General features: G+C 44.7%; 1 protein-coding gene across 10 annotated transcripts in view; it reads left to right on the top strand.

Moving 5' to 3' along the window:
- The first annotated feature begins 2367 nt into the window (after window positions 1–2367).
- GULP1 (GULP PTB domain containing engulfment adaptor 1) overlaps window positions 2368–26232 on the top strand; it is a 250695-nt gene continuing 226830 nt past the window's right edge. For 2 of the 10 annotated variants that reach the window (XM_082689486.1, XM_082689480.1), the window contains exon 1: window positions 2574–2760. The gene's annotated coding sequence lies outside the window, so the exon portion shown is untranslated. Of the gene's footprint in view, window positions 2500–2573; window positions 2761–26232 lie in introns of those variants that run through there. The other 8 variants (XM_082689477.1, XM_082689479.1, XM_082689487.1 and 5 more) reach the window with 8 other exon arrangements.

Genomic DNA, 26232 nt, shown 5'->3' with positions numbered 1-26232 from the left:
GCGGGTCTCCCACTCCCCACGATGCGGGCCGCCAGCTCCTGGGGTCTGCGGACGTTCTCGGGACCCGGGGCTGTCGGTCAGAGCGCAGAGCCCCGCGCCGCGAGCAGACGCGGGTGTGCGTGACCCCGTGAGGGAAGCCGCTGCCTCGCGGCCCGCTGCGGGCCGCCGCGGACTGACTGCCCCGGTCTTCACTGGCCACAGCGCCCATCGCTTACTGACCGCTACTGAGGAGTAACTGAAGTCGATCTAAGGTTACGACAGAGAAAGCCGTGAACACGGTCCTCGGACTGTTGTGACTCAATGATCTCACGCGCCCGGCCGCTGCGGTAACAGGGAAGGCCGGACGGGCCGCCCTGACCACGTCCGAAGAGGCCGCAGTCCGGTAGTGGTTCCGGCTCTCCCCACTCACCGGCTCGGAGGTGGGTCCGCTGGGGTCCAGGACTGCGGTCACGTCGCATTTACCGTGAGAGTTGACGAGGGCCACGTGCCCCCGCGGGTTAGCACCGCTCCCGCAGGTTAGCGTCCACTCTCGCGGGTTAGTGTCCGCTCCCGCAAGTTAGCTCCGCTCCCGCAGGTTAGCGTCCGCTCCCTCAGGTTAGCGTCCGCTCCCGCAAGTTAGCTCCGCTCCCGCGGGTTAGCGTCCGGTCCCGCGGGTTAGCGTCCGCTCCCGCGGGTTAGCGTCCGCTCCCGCGGGTTAGCGTCCGGTCCCGCGGGTTAGCGTCCGCTCCCTCGGGTTAGCGTCCGGTCCCGCGGGTTAGCGTCCGCTCCCGCGGGTTAGCGTCCGCTCCCTCGGGTTAGCGTCCGCTCCCGCAAGTTAACTCCGCTCCCGCAGGTTAGCGTCCGGTCCCGCGGGTTAGTGTCCGCTCCCGCAAGTTAGCTCCGCTCCCGCGGGTTAGCGTCCACTCCCGCGGGTTAGCGTCCGCTCCCGCAGGTTAGCACCGCTCCCGCAGGTTAGCGTCCGCTCCCGCAGGTTAGCACCGCTCCCGCAGGTTAGCGTCCACTCTCGCGGGTTAGCGTCCGCTCCCGCAGGTTAGCACCGCTCCCGCAGGTTAGCGTCCACTCCCGCAGGTTAGCTCCGCTCCCCGGGTTAGCGTCCGGTCCCGCAAGTTAGCTCCGCTCCCGCAGGTTAGCACCGCTCCCGCGGGTTAGCACCGCTCCCGCGGGTTAGCTCCGCTCCCCGGGTTAGCGTCCGCTCCCGCGGGTTAGCGTCCGGTCCCGCGGGTTAGCGTCCGGTCCCGCGGGTTAGCGTCCGCTCCCGCAGGTTAGCGTCCGCTCCCGCAGGTTAGCTCCGCTCCCGCGGGTTAGCGTCACTCCCGCGGGTTAGCGTCGGGTCCCGCAGGTTAGCGTCGGGTCCCGCAGGTTAGCGTCCGGTCCCGCGGGTTAGCGTCCGCTCCGGAAACTGCAGGCCCCATCTTCTCCAGCGGGAAGAAAACTGCTTCAGTCAACAAGACGGGGGTGGGGGGTCCCGGTACCGCCTCATTCTCCGGACGGTGAAGTGCGGTGGGAAGAACGGGCCCGGCGCGTGGACGCCGACTGCGTGGACGCCGGGCGCCTTTTCTGCGCTGACCCTGCTCTGCTCCCGCCGCTGCGGCCGAGCCTCTGCCCGTCTGACCGCACGAGCGCCTTCGGCAGCTGTGATCTGCGGGGCGTCGCGGGCGTGGAGCGGGCCGTCGGGTCGGGGAGGGTCTGCTTGTCCGACTGCAGGCCCCGCAGCGCACCGCGGCCCTTCCCCTCCGCCGGCCTCACACGCCGCTGTCCCTTGACCGTCTATGCTCAGCCCCGGACGGAACCCTCGCAGCCTCCGTCCCGGGCGTCTCGGATACACGTCGAGGCCCCCGCGCTTTGGGGACGCGCCTTCCCGGTGCTCGCACCAGGGTCCGCCCGCGCGGGGAGGCCGCTGGCGGTGTCTCCCGCACGCCCCGCGCGCAGTTCTGGGCTCCGATGGGCACGTGCCCGTGGCGGCGGGTCGCGTGTCTGAAGGCGGGGCGGGACCCGCGCGCACCGGGAGGGCACAGCCCCGCGGGGTGTCGGGGGGAGTCCAGGGAAGGTGGGGGGGCGAGGCGCGGGGGGGGCGTGGTTTCGCTTCCGTCCCGGCGCGGGTCGGGAAAGGCCTCCGCTGCCCGGGCCGGTTCTCCCGCGTTGCCCGCGGCTCCTCGGCCCCTCCGCCCGCGCCCGCCCGCGCCCGCCCGCGCCCGGAAGCCCGTCAGCGCCCGCAGCCCGTCCCGCTAGCGGGGGGTCCCGCGCCGCCACAAGCGCTCCCGCCGGCCGACAGGGGGCGCCCCGCGTCCCGCCGGCCCCGCCCGAGGCCCGCGCAGGCAGCCCCGCCGCGCCAGTGAGCGCTCCGGCCGCGCGGGAGGCGGCGGGGCGGGCAGGGCGGGAGGCGGGCGGGCCGCGGCCGGGGGTGCGGAGTCCGCGCCGACGTCCGGCAACTTTCCGAGCGGGGGCGGAGCCGGCGGGCCCCGAGGACGCGCAGCGCGGCCGACTGCGGCGGCGCGGGAGGTAAGGAGCGGCCGCGCGGTGCCGGGCCTCGGCGGGCGGGAGCCCAGTCCGGCCGGGGCGCGCGGGAAGGGCGCCGGGCAGGGGGGCGCGGGGCGCCGGCGGGCAGGTTGCAGGGGGAGGCGCGAGCGCGGGGTCGTCCTCCCGCCCCGAGGCGGCGAAGACCTGTTGACGGCGGTGGCGCGGCTGCCGGGAGGACGCGGAGCCCGGCGAGGGCGGGACGGGCCGGCGCGCGGCTCCGGACCCTCTCCCCGGCCCTTTGTGGTAACTTGGGGCGCGTGTCCGGCCTGGGGGCCGGGGCGGGGGACGGGGGGACCGGCGCCGCCGAGGGGGCGCGGGCGCGACGGGACTGACCCGCAAGTCGTCGCCGGGTCCCAGCGACACGACCCCGGAGCGAAACTTGGCGCGGCGCGACCCCCGCTTTGTTGGCGCCGGGCGGAGTGGGCGTGGGGGCGGTGGGGGCGGGGAGGGCGGCGGTCCCGGGCCGCCTCGGGGGTCCTCAAAGCCAGGGCCGGGGGCCCAGTCCGGGGCCGCGCCGGCGCCCAGAGCCCCCGCTGCGTGGGTCCAGCGCTTCCCCGTGGGGACCCCGAGTCAGGGGCGCGGCGGGGCGAGGGGCCTCGGGCTCTGGGTCAGCCGCCGGGCTCGCCGCCGGGTCCACTCCCCGCGGGCCGGCTCGGCGCCCGGAGCAGAACCCGGGGCGGCCCGGTGTGCCTGTGGTCCCGGAGGCCCGCCAGGGTTCCCCGTGTGCGGGGAGGGGGCTCGGGGCCGGCTGTCCCGGAGCGCGTGGACGACGTGGCGGGTCCCGAGCGGGACGAGGTGGCGCGTCCCGAGCAGGAAGCCGGACGCGGTGCGGGTGGAGCAGGGGCGCGGACGCGGCTGTGGGACTTGCGGGCGCGCTTAGTGTGCGGGACGCCCGCGCGGTGCTCCTCCCGCGTCCCCGCAGTGTTCCCGGCGGGACTCGCTCTACTTTCGGGCACTCCGCGTGCGCCCGCGGTGTGCAGGTCGCTGGACCGCGGCGCCGTCCCCCGGAGCCCTGCGTGCGTCCCCCCCGCGCCCGCTGCTGCGGGGAGACGCCGCGTCCGCGCGCGCGAGAAAGTTCTGGGCGTGGGTGTCCCGCTGCCTTCCGAGCGCGGGGACACCGAGCGCGCGCCCCGGTGCTGAAGGAGGCGCGGACGGCAGGGCGCGTGCGGGGTGGGGAGGTCCGGACTCGCGGGTCGCCCCTTCCCCGCCGGCCGTGCCCCTTCGCCCGCACGAGCCCGCAGCCCGGCCGGAAAACCCGGCGTCGGGCCGGCGCCGGCGACTCCCCGCCCAGCTGCGAGCGCGCGCGGCCGAGGTGCCCCCGCCGCGGGACCGAAGGCCTCCCTGAGCGGTGCCGGAGCGTGTTCGGGTCCTCACGGCCGACGCGGACCGGAGAGCGGCCTGGCCGGCGCCGGAGCGGGCATGGGGGAGGCGGGGAGCGTGCGGGGCGGCGGGGAAGGAGCTGCTGGTACGCGGGTTTGAACCGGGGTTTCGTGTGCGGGTGACTCGGCTCAGCCCTCTGGGCACAGGGGACAAACCGAGCCCAGGGGCCGGGGGTGCCAGGGGCGCTGGGGTCTGACCCCTCGCCCGCGGTGCAGTGCGGTGGCCCGGCCTGACGCCGCCGGTGCGGGTCCCTCGTGTTCAGGTTCGCTTTTTGCTGCGGTCGGTCCCCTCAGCCTGGGCTCGGCCTGCTGCGCTTCAGTCCCCTGACCTTGACCTTCCCGGTTTGGGCGGCGCTGGGACTGCGGGACTGGGGCGTGGGGCGGAGGGACTGGGGCGTGGAGCTGATGCTCCTCCACCTGCATGCAGCGCTCCGGCGAGGCGTTCTGGGTGGCTCAGGTTCGGGTCGTGCCCTCGGACGGGAAAACGTCACAAGTGGCCCCCATGAGTAGGTCTTCCCTTTCCGCTGCGAGAGGAGAACTTGGGGTGATCTCCCTCTTTCCCACAGTGCTGGCCCAGTTCTGAAGGGCTGCTGCGTCCAGGGTCCGGATGAGGCGGAACTCGGAGCCTTCTCTGCGGCTCGGACGCTCCTGTGTCCCCGTCCTTCTTCTGTCCCTCGTCCCTTCTTCTGTCTTTCCTTACGTCCTCTCCAGGGAGGTCGGTTTGCTCTTGTGAGTTCGGAGGCTGGACGGTCCAGTGCGCCAATGCGGGCTTCTTTCCCCTGGGTTGATGAGTTGGACACCGTGAGAATCAGGTGTCGGGCCGCCCTCTGAGACTGACTTCGTGAGTCACCCTTGGCAAAGTGTTTTCCCTGTGATTTCAGTTTTTCCACTTGCAAAGAAACTTTTCTTTCCATAATTACAAGTTTACTGTGAGCATGGAGAGGTGAAGTTAGGTTAATAGGTTTTTAGAAATTGAAAGGTCATAGACTTTATTACTCGGTTGATTCAATTGAGATTATGGGGTAAAATAGTAATATTTATATCTAGCATACACGTGTCACAGTGATGTATCTGTTTAATGTGAAACAGTGACTACCTTTGCATTTGAATCATAGCTTTCATCAAATTTTAATCTTTGATTGTATTGGGTGAGATTTTGCTATGGTTAAAGCTGAGTCATTCTTTCAGAAAAATACAATCAGCAAATTAATATGTTTTTCTTTTGGTTTATATTTATAGTTAGGACCAGTTATATTTTAAGTCCAGCTCAATTTTGCCTTTATGAGAAGTTACCAGATATATTTGCAGAATTTGGCTTCCTTCTCGGAAATAACACTTGAGGGACTAAAATTACATTTATGGTGTACAAACAAACTTTCTTTTCCCAAAGGCCACAACAGTTTCCTTTTAAGAGTTTAGAAGGTAGATTTAGGAGCCTTTCAAGAAATGATTCAACCACTGTTTGTTGCATATCTTTTATGTCCAAGGCAACAGCAAGCTTGAATTCAAATCCTAGCTCTGAACTTCTTAGCATTGGAATCTTGTTTGTGTTATTTTACTTTTTACCAACATTTAATTTATTGTCTGTTTGGTGTCTGTAACATATGAACTTGTTTCACACGTGGTAATTGTGAATATTTCATTTTTAGTATGACATGTCAATTAGCAAAACGAACCACCTATTTTTATAGCTTAATGTACTGTATTGTATGCATGGGTGTTTATTTTTCAGGTGAACAGGTCAATATACTAGAAAAAGAAAATAGTAAGCATGGATAAATTGTTTAATAAAGGGGCGCCTGGGTGGCTCAGTGAGTTAAAGCCTCTGCCTTCAGCTTAGGTCATAATCCCAGGGTCCTGGGATCGAGCCCCACGTTGGGCTCTCTGCTCCACGGGGAGCCTGCTTCCCCCTCTCTCTCTGCCTGCCTCTCTGCCTACTTGTGATCTCTCTCTCTGTCAAATAAAATCTTAAAAAAAATTGCTTAATAAAATCTTTGGCAAAATACTTCATCATAGCTTTTTTCTATTTGAAAAAAAATTCTTTAAGATCTTATTTATTTTATTTGAGAGAGAGCACAGGCAGGTGAGCATACATGGGGGCGGGCAGAGTAGAGGGAGAGAATCTTAAGCAGACTCCCTGCTGAGCGCGGAGCTCATTCACAAGCCTGAGATCATGACCTGAGGCCAGACCAAGAGTCTTAATGCTTAACTGACTGAATCATGTAGGTGACCTGTTAGACTATCTTATTAATGGTGAATGTATAAAAAAAAGTAGTATATGGCTTATAAGAGTACAATTTATGGTTATAGTAACAGAATGGGCCCTTTTTTTTTTGAAAATAAAAGGACCAGTGAACTTTCAAGGATATATTAGGATAGTAAATTTAATGTAAAATATTCAATTTTTCTTTTGATTTTAAGTTAAAAATCTTAAAATCTTTAATCTCCATTGCTGAATATTAGATAATTTTTATTTAAATTTCACATAGCAGAGCAGTTTGTGATTCATTCTATAAAATTGTAGTTTTCTAAAACCTCTAAAAGACAAAAACATGTTATTTTATTTGAGTAAAATGAATTCAGAAGTAGTTACTTCAGCAGTCAGCTGTGTGGTTACCTGAGCCCTGTCCTAACTGTCAGAGGCTGGTGGGTCTAATAGCGCTTGACTTAGCACATTTAGAGATCAAGAAACTTAAACTTGTTCCTATGGGAGCTTAAATATGTTCACATTGGAAGAGGAAAAATGGTATAAATTTTGAGCAAAGAAATCTCTGCTTTCAAGCAATGGAGGTATGAAATTGGAATCAGGCCTTTAATTTAAAGATAATGGCTAAAAGTCATTGCGTAAAACTGTTTTTAAAGACTCTGTTATTTGCTAGTCTTGTATATGGTTTATGCTAAGAAAATATTTTCAGCCACTCTGTGATACCTACAGTTCATGATTATTTTCACCAGAAGACAGTTAATTGACACAATATCGCACAAAAGTATAAATGCCAATTTTCTGCTCTCACTGTAATGGTATAGTTATGGTGAATTTTTGAATTCATTTCATCTTTCGATATTTGGGTACTTAAGGATAGTGTTGGAAAGGCAGGTCACATAGTAGGAATGAATGAGTTAATATAACAATTGTGCTTCAAAGATTTAATATGACTTTTTAAAGGAGTTCTGAATAACACTGTATTTTAGAGGGTATACCTAAGAAAGCATATCTAGATAATAATAGCTGTTTTTACTTCATATTTGTTTTTGCTATTAACATTATATAAATATATCTGCATATTGGTTTTATCATGTACCTTCTAAAGAGGAAGTTTAGAATATATCCTAGAAATTTCCAAGACTTAGGTGACTAATGCCTCTTTCTCTCTGTATATATAGATTTATGTCTATATAGTATTTATATCTCTATAAAGTATTTATATGTACATATAATTTTGACATGTATGTTCTTTGATGTTTCTCTATTATGTTAGGTATACTTTTATGGGAAACGTATTCAGTTAATTGATATTTCTACGCCAATTTTAACCATCAATTTAAAATCCTTTTTAGATAACTGTTGCTAGAGATTCTTGAGGGCCCCCCCCCACCCCCAGAAGGACCATTCAGGCTTTTATTTATGCCTGTAAATGTAGAGAAAAATAGTGGCAAAGATCTGTTACCCACTGTCCCTCGGTCTTGGGTAATGGCTCTGATGGTGACGGAATCGTGGAGGCCTGTCTGCTCTCCGGAAGGAGAACACAGGCAGATGTGTGGCTGAGGTGAATTCACTGCTCGGAAGGTACCTCTGCTTGGTGTGTTTATAAGGTACGGTGAAGTGAGAATTGGGTATACAGGTAGTGTTTTCCTGGGATTTTATAGCTTTTTCTTTCAGGATTACCAGATATTACATTTGACTTGTTTCCTGAAACTTGGACCCCAAGTCCTCTAAGAATTTCAGGGAACTTCGTGAGCTGTGCCAGAGCTCCCAGCAGAGAGCAGGTGGAATGACGGGTGCAGTCCTTAATCCACTGCCCCCGGGAGATGATGACCGTTCTTTAACTGGCTGGAAGCAGCTTGTTGGGAGCTTTGATAGAAGAAACTACAGAGCATAAGTAACCTGCTAACTGAATCATTAAGGATTTGGCTAACATTGACACATGTTATATATTATTTCACAAGAGGATAACTAAGCTCTGTGTCTCAGTTTGTAAATGAGGTAATATTGATCTCACACAGCGCTTTAGCTGAAAAGCAAACAGAACCATCTCTGCTGTGGTAGCAAATCTCCAAGTTTGAAGTAATTAAGATTTGCTACAAGAGAATGAACTTGATCTTAGCCTCTCAATTTCTCTCATAACTGTTTACAACCATTAAGAGAGCCCTATATTTTAAAGTAAAATTTTAATAACAAATAGGTTAATTTACTCAGATTTCCACTTGTGTGAGTTAAAACATAGTGTGGTAAGTACTGAAAAGAGTTTTATTTAGGAAGAGAACTTAGTGACATCTTTTTAAAAGGTCAGCATGAATGTTATTCTCTGTAATCTATTTCATTTTTGTTTGTCTTTGTGCAACTCCCTGGTAAATACTCCCTAGTAAATTTGGTCGATGGTGGAACTCTCCAGGTACCTCCTCGAGGATGTGCACTATTATAACCGTAAACGTGTCCTCCGACATAAATAGTGATCATTGTTGGTAACGAAAATACAAAATTTGGCTTATTGTAAAGAACAGTTATATAACTGAATTAATTCCTAAGATTTAACTCTATGCTGTATTTAGTAATTGATTATAATTACTCAGAGGACACTGCTTTTGAAGTGAAGGCTAGCAAAACACAGTGAGGAGAATTGTTAAGGAGTCATATTTGAATAAATGAGTTGTATTTGAAATTATCTAATTACATCTGAAATGGTAAAAGTGTGTTTCAGATCTATAAACTAGCACTTCTTTATGGGAGTAGATACTGTTTAGAAATTTTGTGAATTGTTATTTCTGTCTTAATGCCTCATTTTGGCTCATGGATAGGAGAATGGCTTAAACCACTAAGTTTAAAACAACTGAATTGTCTTAAGCGTCATTGCTTAGATTAAGTGGACTAGGAAATTTATGATCGACTTGGAAAAAGGAAATTTCCTAGAGTGGTGCAGAGAAAGCTTTAAAGAACAGTTTTGTGACATGATATAATGAATATTTCTTGGAGACTTCCTTATTCAGTGAGATACTGATTTTCTTCTAGGTTTTCATAAAAATTTGCAACCTTTTTATATAAGCCCCTCTTCTCATTCTGGAAAATGTAACTGTTTAAATTATGAGTTGACAAGTAAGGGGATTCTGATATGACCCATTTGCATTTTTAAAAGATTTTATTTGAGAGAGAGAGAGAGAGAGAGAGCGAGTGGTGGAAGGGGCAGAGGCAGAGGAGAAGCAGTCTTCCTGCAGGGAGCCACATGTGAGACTCAGGGTGGGACTCGACTCCACGACCGCGGAATCATAACCTGAGTTGAAGGCAGACCTTAACTGACTGAGCCACCCAGGTACCCCAATCCAGTTGAATTTAATAAATATTTATTGAACACCACTTTTCAAAATTTTTTGTAGTTCTCTCCTAATTTTTAGTGGTAAATGACAGTGATGTATCTCAAACTAACTTTAATAGGTCTATATAGAACTTGTTATTTCCCTAAATTCTGTGCTACACTGGAGAGGATGGAGTAGGGGTGGAGTTCTTTATCAGCATTAGGCACACCACTGTCTGGTAACAAAGTGTGGTGATAACTGTTGGGCAGAGGATGCAGATGGGACAGGCAGTTCAAGACAGACCAGATGCTGGGGCGCCTGGGTGGCTCAGTGGGTTAAGCCTCTGCCTTCAGCTCAGGTCGTGATCTTAGGGTCCTGGGATCGAGCCCCACATTGGGCTCTCTGCTCAGTGGGGAGCCTGCTTCTTCCTCTCTCTCTGCCTGCCTCTCTGCCTACTTGTGATCTCTGTCAAATAAATAAATAAAAATCTTAAAAAAAAAAAAAAAAAAAAAGACCAGATGCCAGAGGCAGTAGATGTAGGACCAACTTGGGGAGTTTGGAACTGTAGAGATGTTTCTCCTTTCTGGCTTCATGTTGACAATCTTTTTTTTTTTTTTTTTTTTTTAAAGATTTTATTTATTTATTTGACAGAGAGAGATCACAATTAGGCAGAGAGGCAGGCAGAGAGAGAGAGGAGGAAACGGGCTCTCTGCTCAGCAGGGAGCAGGGACTCAATCCCAGGACCCTGAGATCATGACCTGAGCCGAAGGCAGCAGCTTAACCCACTGAGCCACCCAGGCGCCCTCATGTTGACAATCTTAATCATTAGTAACTACATATAGAAGTTTAAGAACTTTAACTGGATGACTTATCTTAAAAAACTGCTATCTTATTTTTATTTCTTTCCCCATCTCTCCAGATCTAACTAATGTGTAATTGGAGTCACAGAGAACTGAGCATGCTCTCCTTTTCACATTCCACGGTGTCTGTGAACTTGGATAGGAGACAATGACATCATTACTCTCGTGAACACCTAACTTTTTTTCACACACGCGTGTGCACACAGACACACATCTTAACAGTACCTGTAGCTTTCCAGAAGTTGCAGCCATTTATCATCATGTCTGATTGCTGTGGCTCCACATATATTGGGATGTTTTTATGCTTATGACTAGTTTGAAATTGCGATAATAATTACATCTGCTTTTAGGGACTCTTTTTTCATATGTAGGTGTGTTTATAGGCATGTAGCTATGTCTTCAGTTGTTTCAATGGAATTTTAAGTCTGTTTCTTTTACATAATTTCTATTTTATGCATTTAAAAGCACTTTTTGAGAAAGGGGTCATAGACTTTACTAGACCGCCAAGTGGATTTATGGCACAAAACAGATTAAGAACTCCTGGACATTTATACTGATTTTTTCAGAGGTGCCATTTGGCTTTGCTGTCTTTTTTTTTTTTTTTTTTTTTTTTTAAGATTTTATTTATTTATTTGACAGAGATCACAAGTAAGCAGAGAGAGGTGGTGGAAGCAGGCTCCCTGCTGAGCAGAGAGCCCGATGTGGGACTTGATCCTAGGACCCTGGGATCATGACCTGAGCTGAAGGCAGAGGCTTAACCCACTGAGCTACCCAGGCACCCGGTTTTGCTGTCATTTAATGAGGTTAAAAGAAATTAAAGTTATTTAACTCAATTTTATGTTATACAGAGATATCCCAAATATTTTTGAAAGTAAATCTAATAAATAATACTTATTTTGTAGATTATTTGCTTTATTTACGAAACTTGTGCAGTTTTTGGTTATCTTGCTTAGTGACAGTTCAGCCTAAAAGGATTTATATTTCATTTCAGAACATGTAAATTTAAAAAGCAGATTTATCTTTTTCACTTTATAGCATTAACTATATTTGGAATGGTTATGATTGAGCTGGGAATTTTGCCTTGTGGTGCTGGTTTATTTTTCACATATAAATGTTTTGTCTCCTCCACTACACTGTTAAGTTCCAGGAGAGAATAGGTTAGTTTTACAAGAGAGAATAAATATATGGGCCTCATGGGTAGCTCAGTCAGTTAAGCAGCTGCCTCAGGCCCAAGTCATGAGCCCTGGGTTCCTGAGATCTAGGCCAGTGTCAAGCTCCCTGGCCATCAGGGAGGCGGCTTCTCCCTCCCCCTCTGACATGCCGCCTGCTTGTACTCTCTGGCTCTTTCTATTTCTCTGTCAAATAAATAAATAAATAAATAAAATCTTTAATAAAAGAGGGAGAGAGAACAGATATGTTGAACAGTTATTTGTATCTTCTACTTGGTAGGAACTATGCCAGTATTACTAGTTTCCTTTGAATACTAAGGAAAAAAATGATTTTATGTATATATTGAAGTGATTTTTTTTTTCTATGCATCGGTCACTGAGTTACTTAACATTAAGTATTTGGTCATATGATGTGTATTATTCATGACTACTTTTGGTGAAAAATTTAAATGTATGCCAGTGATTTTTGGAAGATAAAAGTGTAGACTACATAAAAGTATAACAAATTCCTGCATTATGAAAGGGAACTATAGTGGAAGCATATGTGATGAATTTATTGCACTATATTTCCTTTCTTCTTGCTTGGCTTGACATTTCTCTTGAGATACCTCCATTTATGAAATTAGTCTCTTTATTGATATTTATTTGAACCTGATGATTCAATTTTTGGAAATAAATGACAAAAATAATACTTTTAAACTTATTAATTAGATAATTGCTGTATAGAGCTTACATTCATATGTCCAATTTTGGTAGGTCTGGAGCACCTTAAAACTTCAAGGGGCAGATGCAATATAATTTTTTGTATTTGAAAACTGACTAACTTTCAGATCACAAGGAGAGTTGACTGTCTTTCAGTCTGTTTCTTGGTTTTGGCTTCACTTTGTGTCTTCTCTAATGGTAAGCATGAAATTATCATTTCTTTATGGCGCTCCCACGTTGGGATCTTCAGCTTCCTGGGAGTGACAATGATTAGTTGAAGCCAGGTGTGATCCTTTACCTGAAATTAATTCTCCTTTCCATTTCCTGCACATTGAGTCATGAGCGTATCTTCACTTCAGAGAGTCCTGTCCCTTTCCATGTTGTGGCAGACACTCTTGATTGGTCACTCAGATAATTTACTTATTCCATTTTGTTCATAGAACTCTGGTGTTAATTCACATGTCCACTCTACCTCTCATGACTCCGGGAAAGGAAGTTCATTCCTAAAAAAGTGAAATTTCAGTGAGCCTAAGTTAATAATCATGGTGCTTCTGTTCTCTTTTTTAGTGATTCATTATTGAGGGGACCCATTCCTTCCCACGGTCATCCTCAGTTACATGAAGTAATAGGACAGGAGAGCTGTGTCTTTACACTTAGCAAAGGGACTTGGATGAGAAGGCATGTGCCAGCTCTTGATATCGGTTCTTTCCGGAATAGGCGTTTTGAAATTGCTACAGGAGGTCATCCTTTGTCCACTAGGCAATCTAGCTTGAGGGCAAAACAAATACATTAATGATAGCAGAAAAAAATGTAAAGAATGTAGGTGTTTGAGGCCATTATTGGGTCCGTAAATCAACCTTCCGTAATTCTGGACTTACTACTGTGTGAAATAATGAAGTTCTTATTTTTTCAAATGAATTTGAACTAAACTTGTCAGTTACTTAAATGAGAACGTATCTTAATTAGAACAGTTATTAAGTGGTATCTTAATATGAAATAATTTAGAAGTAATAATTTAGGTTATTAAAATGTGCAGACCACTTGAATTTTGTAAACATTGGATATGATTATTGCTATTACTGTATAAAAATATTTTATTACTTAAATCACAAATGTTATTATTCATCTTAAGCATATTCTGAGATAAGCAAATTCTACATATATCTCAGAAATACGTTATTCAACAAAATAAATTTGAAATAGAAACTTAAAACCCAGTCATGTCATAACATGACACCATTTTGATTGGTGGCTTTAGTGTATTGGAAACATTAAATGTACATTAAAAATCAATGAAAGAATCTCACACCTCATCTAAATAATTTAAGCTTGAAGTCCTGTTAGAACTAACATAAGTATTTAAATATAAAAAAATAAAGCGGGTAGGAGTAGAATTAAAGAAAATTGTGAAGCACAGATCCATTCACAGAGGTTATACAAAATGCAGACATACAATACACTTTTAAGTAGGAACTAGTTTTGTAAAACTGTAGTTCACTGACACCATTAGCAATTTAATTATTTTCTGCCACCTTCTTCTTGAGTTAGTTTTCTTTTTTTTTTTTTATTTAACATTATGCATGTTGGTTTTTGTAATATGCTGTATCAAGGTATGGGGATCTGAGTCTTTGCCCTTTTGCTTTAAAGATGGTAGGAATTCTCCAAAGCTGAGAATTGATAAAAGTGGTAGTGTAATATATTTTAGAGCACTGATGCTGCCCTTAGCGAAAATGATTGTTAACCAGTGGTTTAAGCAAGCAAAACCAGGAATAATCTGTCAAAGAATAAGTAAGTGTCACAGTGGGCAGCTTAGTTGGGATGAGGGGGTGTGAGAAAGAGGAAGCTAAAGGTTGTGCGGGCAGAGCAGGTGAAGCAGAGCAGCCGGTGAAGCCGCAGGTGGAAATCCTTCATTCGTCGAGAGCCTGCATCAGAGCAGTGGCAGCCGGGTCATTGGTTCAAGAAAGAACAGGCTGTTGTCTTAGAATGCTCTCCGTGTGGATGTTGGAAGCTTGGAGAAGGCGTTGGGTTGGGGAGGGAGGAACGTAGCCAGTAACTTGAATGCGAAGGAATAGAAGACAGACCTCAAGACCGACCTCAGAAGAGTGGTTGCTGAAGGAGAGGTCAACATTACTGTAATCCAGATGTGCATATTAGTTTTTTGCATAAAAATGCAGTGAACATGCCGGAGATGCTTCCTGTATGAGATCATGGCCTTCTTTCAAAGGGAGGCGAGAGAGACCCCATCCTACAAAGTGCTGCAATTCTTAGAGGACTTTTGTTCTTGCAGAAGCTGCAGTTGAGGACTTGTCCTGGGGGCATCCCTTTGCCCTTAGGGAATAGGAGGCCTCTGACTTTTTCCTGGCTTAAAAGGGAACCACATTCTTAGGTCTTTGAATGTGAATGAATTATTCTTGGTATGGCAATGAATATAAAGGGACTCTGCTTATTTCCTTTGGGAATTTTTGTAGAAAATGCATCTTGGTTTACAGCAGATATTAATTGAGGAAGTGGGTAAGTATCCAGATAATTCATGTTCTAACTTCCGTTTGTGAGTCAACCAGAGACCTGAAAACAGGCTTCCACCCCTTAAATCGTCTCTGTCTAATTGGGTCTTTGTGGAACCGGCACTCTTTTCTTAACCCCATTGTACCTATGAATCCACACCAAAAGTGAATTTTTTGAATACGAGAGAAACGATAACAATACCACAGGGCTCTGGGTGTGCTGCCTCACAATACGGCACCTTGAACTATCTCCTATTTCCAGGGGAAGGAATTTGAAGATTGTGGCATTGGGGGGGTGCTTTCTGACCTTCCTCTGAAGCAGGTATCTCTGTATCCTGGGAGGAAGGAACATCCTGATCTCTGAAAGCACAGGGACCTGGGGAGGAATCTGACTGATCTGGCTAAGTTCTCCAGGTTACGCTGTATATACTAAGCTCGTAATCTTTCTTCTATCATGTCTTTCCAAGACTGTAACCCTTCTTCAAACCTAGCATGAAAACGGTCAAGTTGAACCATTTCTTCAGGTCTTCCTTTCCTTAAGAAGGCCCCATGTCATGTTAGCTAAGTATATATATTTTTCTCTTGTAAATCTATCTTTTGCTATGGAGTCCCAGTCAAGAGCTAAGAGAGGTAAAGGAAAAAGATATTTGTTCTCCTCTACAAATAGCATTTATAGAGTGCTTACTACATTGTGCTATGTTTTTTTTGTTTTTGTTTTTGTTTTTTTATAATTTATAAATGTTTATGAAACTTGTCTTAGGTTCCACAACTTAGACCAGGGAAGATAGTTGGAGAGGAAATGTTTTAGTTACTACACTAGCTGAGGGAGTGTGCCGTTGACATCAGCAGTCATCCTGGAGGATTAGGTCAGCCTGGGTAGATCTTTTTACTAGTTGGAATCACACACAGGAACTTTGACATATACATGTTAGGGGAAAGACATCTGTGTAGGAGGCAGTGAGAGTGGAGAGAGTGTTTCAAGCACGTAGGAAATCGTAGACAAGGAGTCAGTGATAGTTTAGCTATGGAACTAGAAGCCTTGAAATACAGCTAGAGAACAGAGTGGAAGGGAAAGACAGACTAGAATTGCTGGGGGTGAAGCAAGGGAGTCAGAGATCAGATCTTGGGGGCTTTCTAATTCAAACTTTGTGCTTCATTCAAAGAGCAATGAAAAATCCTGGAAGATTCTAACAGTGTGGTGACAAGATGTTATCTTCATTTTATGTTTGAATAGATGGTCTGCCAGTAAGCCTAGGCAAGAGAAGATGGTAGACGGTGATGAGAAATAAGTTTATTTTTATTCAAGAGAAAAAAATGTGTACATTTTGATGATTTGTTAACAATTGTGGGAGGTAGGCAAGTGGATGGTATAAGTGCTGATTATGTACAGGAGTAAAATTTTATTTCTGTCCTTCTAGGTTCTTGGGGGACACTGATTAATGAGAAAAAAAAACAGATTAACAAGAGAGAAACAAAAGTTTAATAACATGTATACTTCCTGTATACATGGGAGATGCCCAGAAAAGCTGAGTAACTCCCCCAAATGACCCAGGCCATCACCTTAAATACCATCTCCATCCAAAGAGAGGAAGGTGTTGGGAGGGTGGGAATCTGGTCGCAGGAGGTTTCTAGGAAAACACAGTTAACAAGGGTGTGGCTGTTATACAGATTTAAGTCAATGTCTTCTCCACTGATGAATTTTAGAGATTTGTTCATCCTTCTCTTCCTGCTTGAGAGGGAGACACCTTTTTACTAATGGAGTATGTCCTTATAAATGTCCCTTACAAAGGAGTTCCTTCTGTTCGGTTTTCAGAGCTTTCCTACATCTGCTGTTTCTTAAAAATAGCCAACTCAAGATAATCCTTATGCCAAAGGCATATTTTGGGGTGGCAAATTCTGCTCCCCTTCAATTCTAAGATTTTTTGTTTTGGCAGCCTGGGTGTTTAACTTCTTCTTAACTTCTTCAACTTCCAGGTAGAAATAGAATTATTGAAGAAAAATAATGATTTTCTATTTAGGACACATTTTGATGTGTCTAAATCATCTTGTTACAGATGTCCAGTAGTCATACAATCATACACACACACACACATACCCCTATACACCTGTAGCGAAGAAGTTTGGTGTGGGCTCGTGATATAAGTGTATATGTATGTATTGTTGGGGCCACCCCAAGATGGCTACTTTGGCATGAAGATTATTCTGAGCTGAAGACAGCTGAACTCTATGGGCTCGAGAGAAATTTTGCCCTCTCTTAATTATATAGAAGAATCTAAATTGCTGATCTTTTCTAGAATATGGGTTGTTAGTGAGAGATAACAACCCAGAGGTAAATTTGCCTGAATGACCCATGTGTGTAGAAGGATAAACATCTAATTATCAAATATCTGCTCTTCCTTTGAAGTCCCAGCTCCCCACCCACTTCTCCTTAGTTCAGGGTGATCTAGATACTTCATTCTACCTGGTTATTTTTGGAATTTATATGTCTGTATGGATTCCCCCTACATATGCTATTATATTTGATTTTTTTCCTATTAATCTGTTTTATGTCAATTTGATTTTGATTTTTAGTCCAGCTAGAAGGAACTTTGAAGGGGACAGGAATTATTTGATTATATGTCTGTATATCTGTGTATATATGCACACACACAAGTTACCAGATTTCAGATTATGAGTTTTTAGCTTAGAAAGGGTCATAAAAAGAAAAGTTTATATAGTGGGAGGGAAGTTTACGACATGGCTCCAGGGAGCACTAGTATTTTAATCAGGGTGGAAAAAGCAAAACCTACAAACAACAGGGAGAAGGAAGAAAACCCAGGAGATACGATGTTATAAAAGCCAAGATTAAAAACACAAAAAAAGGGACGCCTGGGTGGCTCAGTTGGTTAAGCAGCTGCCTTCGGCTCAGGTCATGATCCCAGCGTCCTGGGACCGTCCCACTCCGGCTCCTTGCTCTGCAGGGAGTCTGCTTCTCCCTCTAACTTTGCCTTCCACTCTGTCTGTGCTTGCTCTCGCTCGCTCTCTCTCTGACAAATAAATAAATAAAATCTTTAAAAAAAAAAAAAAGATTTGAGAAGGGGATGATCAATAGTGTTAAATGGTATAGAAAATCAATAAAAAAATACACAGATAAAATGTCTAATGTACTTGACATAAAGGTCATTGGTGATTATGGTGAGAACCATGTTGATAGAATCACGTGTTTGGTGAGTTAATTGTGAAGGAGAGTATTTAAAATAGAACCTGAAGACAAATCTGTGTGGGGTGTGGGAGAGGGAAATTTTTTTACTCTACCCTTTTTGGTTCTTTTGGGTAGTCTGTTAATTAAATTGACATAAAACGATTTAACAGGAGAAAAAGGTAATTATGTAAGTTAATAGGCGCCTCATAAAAAAATATGAGACCTAAGGACATGTCAGTTGGTTGGGGTTTATATGCTATGCTAAGCTAACGAATGGGATGGGGAACTTGGGGCTTCACAGGGGAGGAGGGTTATTACAGGACAGTAAGAGGAACAGAGGTTTGGCAATTAGACACTCACTCTGTCATACAGAAAGGTCTTTCAGATAAAAAGTTACCTCTGTTAATAGCCCTCTTTTGGGGCCAAACGCCCTTAAAAATTCTTTTAGGTGGTTAAGGGAGAAGTAAAAGTTTGTCTTGAGTCTGCTGGGTCTTCATTGCTTTCAGCTGAGAATAATCCAAGTGCCAAAGTGGCATATTTGGGGGTCATGTATTTTGTTCCCTCCCAGTAGACTCAGAGAGAGTACAGAAACTGAAAAGGGAATTGAGTTCTACTACAGAAAGCGTTTCTTTAAGATGGGAGGTATGTCATTATACTTTTTAAAAAAAATTCAATTTATTTAAATTAAGAAAAAAACAACAGTTTGTCAATTTCTCCACTCCCCCACCCCATCACCTCTGGCAATCACCAGTCTGTTCTCTGTACCTATGAGCTTTGTGATTTATTTTTAGATTCTACATGTAAAAGAGATCATATGGCGTTTGTCCTTCTCTGACTTATTTACTTAGCAAAATGCCATCGAAGTCCTTCTTTGTTGTTACAATGGCAAGATTCCATTCTTTTTTAATGGCTAACTAGTATTCCATTAAATATAAATACCACATTTATGTATCAGTGGACATGTAGATTTTTCTCCATAGCTCAGCTATTATAAATAATGCTGCAGCGAACATGGGGTGCCTGCTGCCTTCTCAGATTAGTGCATTTTTGTTTTCTTTGGTGAATACCCAGAAGTGGAAGTCCTGGGTCATGTGGTATTTCTGTTTTTAATATTTCTGAGGAACTTCCATACTGTTTTCCACAGTGGCTACACCATATATTCCCACTAATAGTTTATAAGGGTTTCCTCCGTCGAGACCCCCACCAACACTTGATATTTCTTACCTTATCTAATAGCCGTTCTGACAGATGGGAGGCGGTGTCTCACTGTGGTCTGGATTTGTGTTTGCTTGATGATCAGTCCTGCAGGGTGTCTTGTCCCGTACCTGTTGGCCATCTGTATGTCTTCTTAAAGAAAAAAATGTCTGTTCAGATTTTCTGCACATTTTTCTTAGGTTTGTTTTTTGTTTTTTGCTATGGCATCTTATGAGTTTTTTTAAATATCTTTTTGCCACTAACCCCTTACAGATACATAATTTGCAAGTATTTTCATCTGTTCAATTAGGTTGCCTTTTCATTTTGTTGATGGTTTCTTTTGCTGTGCCAAAGCTCTCCCAGTTGTGTATTATTGGCACCTTTATTGTAAATTGACCATATATGTGTGGATTTATTTCTGGGCTCTCTGTTCTGTTCTGTTGATGTATATGTCTGTTTTTACTTATTTTATTTTTAAAAAATATTTTATTTATTTATTTGACAGATCACAAGTGGGCAGAGAGGCAGGCAGAGAGAGAGGGAAAATAGGCTCCCCGCTGAGCAGAGAGCCCGATGCGGGGCTCGATCCCAGGACCCTGAGACCATGACCTTAGCTGAAGGCAGAGGCTTTAACCCACTGAGCCACTCAGGCGCCCCTATGTCTGTTTTTATACCAATACCATGCTGTTTTAATTACTACAGATTTGTAACGCAGTTCGAAATGAGGGAATAAGATGATACCTCCAGCTTTGTTCTTTCTTAATATTGCTTTGGCTGTTTGGGATTTTTTAATGTTCCATAAAAATTGTGGGATTATCTGTTTTTTTCTTCTGTGGAAAATGTCATGGGTATTTGTTTTTGTTTTTAAAGAAAGAGTAAGGAGGGGTTGGAGGAGAAGCCGACTCCCCTTTGAGCAGGAAAGCCAACATGGCGCTTGATCCCATGATCCTAGACCATGACCTGAGCTGAAGGCAGACATCCGACCAACTAAGCTGCCTCAGCACCCCTCATTTGTGTTTTGATAGGATTTGCACTGAACATATAAGTTGCTTTGAGAAGTATGGATATTTTAATGATACTATTTCTTCCAAAAGAGATTTTCTTATACTTAAAGCAGTTTTGGCAGATAGTGTCTGGAGAGACCAACAAGTATCTGTATGATGAAGTCATGCCGGGTGGTCGGTGCTGTGCTGAGCTGAGAGTGAGCAGCCTCTGGCGGAGCAGTCCTGCCTCAGCTCTTTGCAAGGGTGGATAATGAGAACGCAGACTTCCTTGTTGCTTCCGTTGTTGTGGGGAATAAGAAGATGTGCAGACGAGGACAGCATGTTAGGATCCCAGAGAATATCGAGGGCCACTGGAGACTTATCATTGTATTTATTACAGCTTTATGATTTTTCTGCCCTTTAGGACTCTTAAACTTAATCATGCCCCAAAGGTCTCACTTTCAGATAACATCGCATTGGGAGTTAGGTCTTCAAGTTAGGGATCTTGGGGGTGGGGATACAAATCAGTTAATAGCACCCACAAATATACTGAGTTTCTTTGAGAGAATGATGAGACTTTATTGCGAAAGTAGGTTGATCAATAGCAGATATTGTTCTGATCATATGCTGTAAGCCTGCTTTTGTATACTGTATGCTACTGAGTTAGCGCTTCACGTTCAGAGTATGTGATGCTTCAAACACATGGGCACCGGAGCTCATATCGTTTTGCATGATTATAACATGTTGCAGAAATTTCTATATTATAGAAAAAGCCCGAGCTTTGACTTCTTTGGAGATAGGATTCGATATTTACAGTCTGGATGCTCTTTAGCAGACAATCTAATCGCACAGGTCTTCTTCTTAAATTGTAAGGTGCTGTGTGTAGTAATTTCACACGGTTTCTCGAGAGAATGAAACACAGCTGTTGCATGAAGTGTGCTGGCCGTCACTTAGTAGGCGGTCGGTAAATGGCAGCTGGCATTATTATGCAGACAGATTGTAGTTTCATGCTGTTGCATTTAATTGAATGGTAAAATATAACATTAAAACATATATGTAAATATATATAACTTATAAAAACCTCTGATTAACAGATATACTAATTTATTTAAATGAATGTATTCTAAACTATAAGTGCAAATGGAATAGTTTCGATGTGGTGTGTTATTTGAGACTTAGAAAAGATTAAGACTGGAGAGGTGCAGAGTGTCTGTTTGACTACCTGTCTGTCAAAAAGTTGTGTATTTTCCATAAAAAGAAAGAAAGAAAGAGAACTCACACTAGTTTAAAACATTCTGTAATTTGAACTGAGCTCATCTTTTGTAGAATAATTTTCTTTTTTATACCCAAATGAAATATCATGGGAGAAAATTTATAATATAAAATATTAATGTGAACCACGTGAGACATCCTTAATCCTAAAATTATGTAGGAGAAAACTCTTGTTACCATTTTTGGCATATATAGATTAACACTTGCACAATTAGTACATGCTATCAAAGCAAGTTTAAGAGTGCTGAAGAGTAGAAAAGAACAAAAATGATCTGGCCATTTTAATGACATTTTTCTTAATTTTTAAGTTACAGTTGGGGGTCACTTAAAACACACCTTTGTAATTTGACCTTTTTCATATAATATGCAGATGTACAGTAACTGATTAGGTAATGTGCTAGGATGGAGGCAGGAGGAACTTGAAGGAGAACCCTGAGGTAAAATTTCATCGTTTCAGATCATGTTAGTATTAAAGGTGAGTGTGGAACACTGCAGATTGTTGACGTCTGAACAGAAAAGAAGTAATCAGAGAAACATAAATCATTTGTCAGTGTTTTCTGGCAGAGTCACAATTTTTCTGCAGGAGACAAATGACTGAGAAAGGATGAGTGCATTACAAACGGACTTGCACCCCTCTGGGCCCTTTTGCTTTATCTTTCTTAGCACTTCCAAGATTTGGCTCGTTTTGAACAAGTAACTGTGTCAACGGTGACTAGAGGGCTATAAGTTGGATCATTTAGGTCATTATTTTCTGCATTGTTTTCTGGATACACATTAGCACCCACATGTGCCTGGACTCAACTTATTTTGGGTCCGAGAAGAGGCTGTGTCTATGAGGCTCTTCTTGATGTCTACATAGGCATTAAAGTTGCTTGGATCTCAAGGATAGAATCTATTTTTCAGGTCTGCTATTTAAAATGCGTCATTTCCATGAAGGGCTAAGAGCATGCTATGCTTTGTTTTGTGACTTTGCACGTGAAAACAGTTACCACAGGAAAAGTCTTTAAGATATAAATTTTCCTCAAGGTATTAAAATTAAAACCTTACAAAAATCAGCTTTTGAACATTTTTCCCCCTAATACTTTTTAAAGAAATGTCTCCTGTTAAAATTTTGAAAACAAAGAAAAAAATAAGGAAAAAAACAAACCCACAAAACAAAAATGTACTAAGGCTTTGTTTGGCTTTTACTTATGTATTCTGCCCCGCCTCGGTACATCTAAAGTATTGGACTTTTGCAAGGAAAGATGAAGCGAAGTGTGAAGTTTGTGGGACGTTATGGGAGAAGACCCCAATGAGTTAGTGACTTCCTGAGACACAGGTAAACCTGGCCCCTCGCTATGTGTCTTCTTGTCGTGTGTAGTCCTGCCTGTGGATCCATCATTTCCTGGTTTAGGGATCCTTGGGAGATTATGTTCTCGAATGTAAATTGAAGATGATAATATGAATCTCCTATATATCACAGAGGAGTATAAAAGCCAACATCTTTTTTTACACTTTTTTTTTTAAAGATTTTATTTATTTATTTGACAGAGAGAGATCACACATAGGCAGAGAGAGGAGGAGGAAGCAGGCTCCCTGCTGAGCAGAGAGCCCTATGCGGGACTTGATCCCAGGACCCTGAGATCATGACCTGAGCCGAAGGCAGCGGCTTAACCCACTGAGCCACCCAGGCGCCCCTAAAGATTTTATTTATTTATTTGACAGACAGAGATCACAAGCAGGCAGAGAGGCAGGCAGAGAGAGAGAGAGAGAGGAGGAAGCAGGCTCCCTGCTAAGCAGAAAGCACGATGCGGGGCTCGATCCCAGGACCCTGGGATCATGACCTGAGCTGAAGGCAGAGGCTTTAACCCACTGAACCACCCAGGCGCCCCAAAAGCCAACATCTTTAGTGACACCATCAGATTCTTAGGTATCTCTCTCTCATGTACCTCCTCCTGGGACCCCAGGATTTTGAATTCACCCCATGTGTTGGGTTTGGAGAGCAGTCAGCATTGGGTTTCCTTAGTCTCCTTTTTAAGAAAATACCAGGACTCTGAAAATCAATAAATAATTAAAGTTCCTATCAGCACATTATTATTTTGTAGCTTGAGACATTGTGTAAGAAGATTTATAAGGTCCGACCATGATAATAATTGAAGTTTCAATGGGGTAATCAGTCTCCTGGAATATTTGTAAAATAAGGGAGAGCCAGTAATTTTGTGCTAAGTGGCTTAAAGCTAGAGGTTTTTCCATTTAATCATACAGACCTTCATTTATTCAAAACACTTTTCAAACCATTTTCTGGTGCCCGCTACTGTGTTAGATTCCTCCAAAGCATTCCCATGTCCAGGAAGCGTTGACTGAAGCTTAATCTGCCTGTTTCAAGTAGAATGCCGGTGGCAAGTACAAGTCTCAGATTCCTTTGAATCTGACCTTCTACTCCATAAACTTTGTTTTAAAGTAAAACTAATGGATTTGAATTATAATGAGGCAATACCAGTCCTCCAGGATTATGGGCTATTAATCCTGTGACTTTGTTTACCCCTTGGGTGGATACTATGTTTCCCTGAGTACACATGTGCCTCAGTCAAAGTGCTGTCACCACGAGCTGTGTGGAGTCCTTCGAGGTTTTCAGGTAGAAGAGAGTAAAGGAAAAAGGAGGGAAGGAACCTGGTAAACTTTGCACTTACGAAACCTCACAGCTTTTGGGCAAGATGGAATGAAGAAGTGAGAAGTAGCTGTGTGGAACTAACTTAGGAAATGTTAAATGGTCTAGATGAGAGATGATAAAGGCCCACGTGTCAGAGGTAATGGTGGGGTTGGAGAAGGATGTACAGGCATGATGTTTCATTTGTAGAATGTTGGCTGATCAGGTGTGAGCATTTTGAGAAGAAGGAATAAAGAGGATCATGTGTAGACTTTGATTGACTGACTAGATGGTGGTGCTACCTTCCACCAAGACAAGGATGTAGGGGACAAAGAATGTGATTGGAGGAGAAGACTGAGAATTCCAGTTTGGATTTTCTGAGTTTGAAGTGATTGGGGACCGTTTGGGGGAAATGCACTACAGTAAATTGGGTATGCTTTTTGGAAAGAAGGGTAAGTCCTGGGATGTGGGTGCATACTTGAAAGTTGGTGGCATGAGTGATTGTTCGTGCCATTGGGTCTGACCTTTGAGAGCATTGGTATGGTAGGAAACAGGAATCCGAAAATGAAAAGGCAACAGAACTGACTGAGGAGAACCCAAAGATGAATCCACAGTTTCCATTCCAAAGTTAAATCTTCCCTCCCAGGAATAGGTAATAGAGATCTAAATCACTGTACAGGGGTAGAATAAAAAAGGACTGGCTTGCCAGATATTTCAGAAGAACTATTTTGTGTTACTAAGGACCAAGAAGACCAAAATGCACCTAATCTAAGGCATTTCTAGAATGGGCTGGTTTAGCTGACCAGGGCTTCCGTGTTCACACGGCTCCATCCCAGAAGCAGAATAAGGATTTTGTAGGCTGGGCAAAGTAAACTTCAACCCTTGGTCAAAGACAAGATATTACAGACCTCACTAGGTTATCCGGAATTCTCCGAGGAGCATCTCTGCAATTCATTTTCACAAAGCCATGCTTAAACACAACCACAGCTGTATTGTAGAGTTCCTTGTTGTTTGTGACTCCATTTCGGGCTTTTCTGAGTCTCACCCCATCTTGAATTTAACCAGTGGTTGAAGTATGAGTACGTAGTAGTAACTGTCAGTAGATGGAACCAACTTTGACAAAATGAATTTTTCTACGTTAATGAAAACTTAGTTACTAGGCAGTTGTATTGATATTATTAGGCATTTCATGACAAACATTATAAACCTGCGTCTGTATATTGAATATAGTTATATTATTAAACACTTTTATTTTCATAAATCAGACTTGATTTTTATAAACTAATTCTGCCAGAAGAATACAGATTTGAGGAAAAGATCATTGAAGGAGATTTCAGACTCTACTTGTTTTGGTCTTTCTAGTTTCATCAGTGTCATTCAAAAACAGCGTACCTGTACTTGTTACTCTCTTTATGTCACAAGTATTTCATCAGAACTGTAAAACATACCCAAAGACATTTTCTTTTTCTTTCAAAAAATTTTTCATAAAAAAGAAAATAAAGAAGACAATTCATTATAAAAGGATCTTTATAAATTAACATGGTAAGACACTGTTCTTGGGTATAGTAATGAAATGAAGTCTTGTAGTGCTTTCTGTAGAGGCATTTTTTGTGTGTTTTTACTTGTAGACCCTTGGATTTTCTACTAGATTCTTGGTACTAACGGATCAAGTTACTTAGTCTCTTTCTGCAAATGAAAGGGAGGAATGAGGAATCATAGTGTATTTAGGTGTTAAGCTACTTTTATTTCTTGCTCATTGCAACAGAAGCCCTGCGGGAGCAGGAGTTGCTGTGCACTTGCGTATTCCCAGGGACCCAGAACCTATCCCAGTGTCTGGCACAGTTGGCATTCAAATACTTGATGAGTAAATGGAGAAAGAAGGAATTCAAGATCCGGTTTCCTTAAGAGAAAGTACGCCTCATCCAACATGCGTGTACTGAAGCGCGGCCTTGGGAAGAGCTGTTAGAAAGCTGCAGATGTTGGCTAACGAAGTGGGGCAGGGACACAGCTGCACATTGATCCACATTAGCCTGTTACTTGAGGGCTGGTAGTGAGAGACGTTCGCAGAAACATTCCAGTCTGTGCCATGAGCTGTGTCGCTCTGTAAAATTTTGCCGTGGCCATCTCATACCTCCTCACACTGCTTGTGAAGGAACAAGATTTTTTGTGGCCTACTTTTTCTGGTTATATAAGATTCTAAACATGGTCATGCCCACATGAGGACTTCAGTCCTTAAGAAAACGTTTCTTCTCAGGTTGAACTGGAATATTCTGAGATTGAAATGAAATAGAGTTTGTACTTTTAAAAGCTATTCTGGAAGCAAAATGTAGATGACAC

Source organism: Mustela nivalis, assembly GCF_964662115.1.
Source record: "Mustela nivalis genome assembly, chromosome: 11".
Classification (NCBI taxonomy): Eukaryota; Metazoa; Chordata; class Mammalia; order Carnivora; family Mustelidae; genus Mustela; species Mustela nivalis.
Note: the sequence above shows the minus strand (reverse complement) of the source record. Positions and strands in the feature narration are given on the sequence as shown.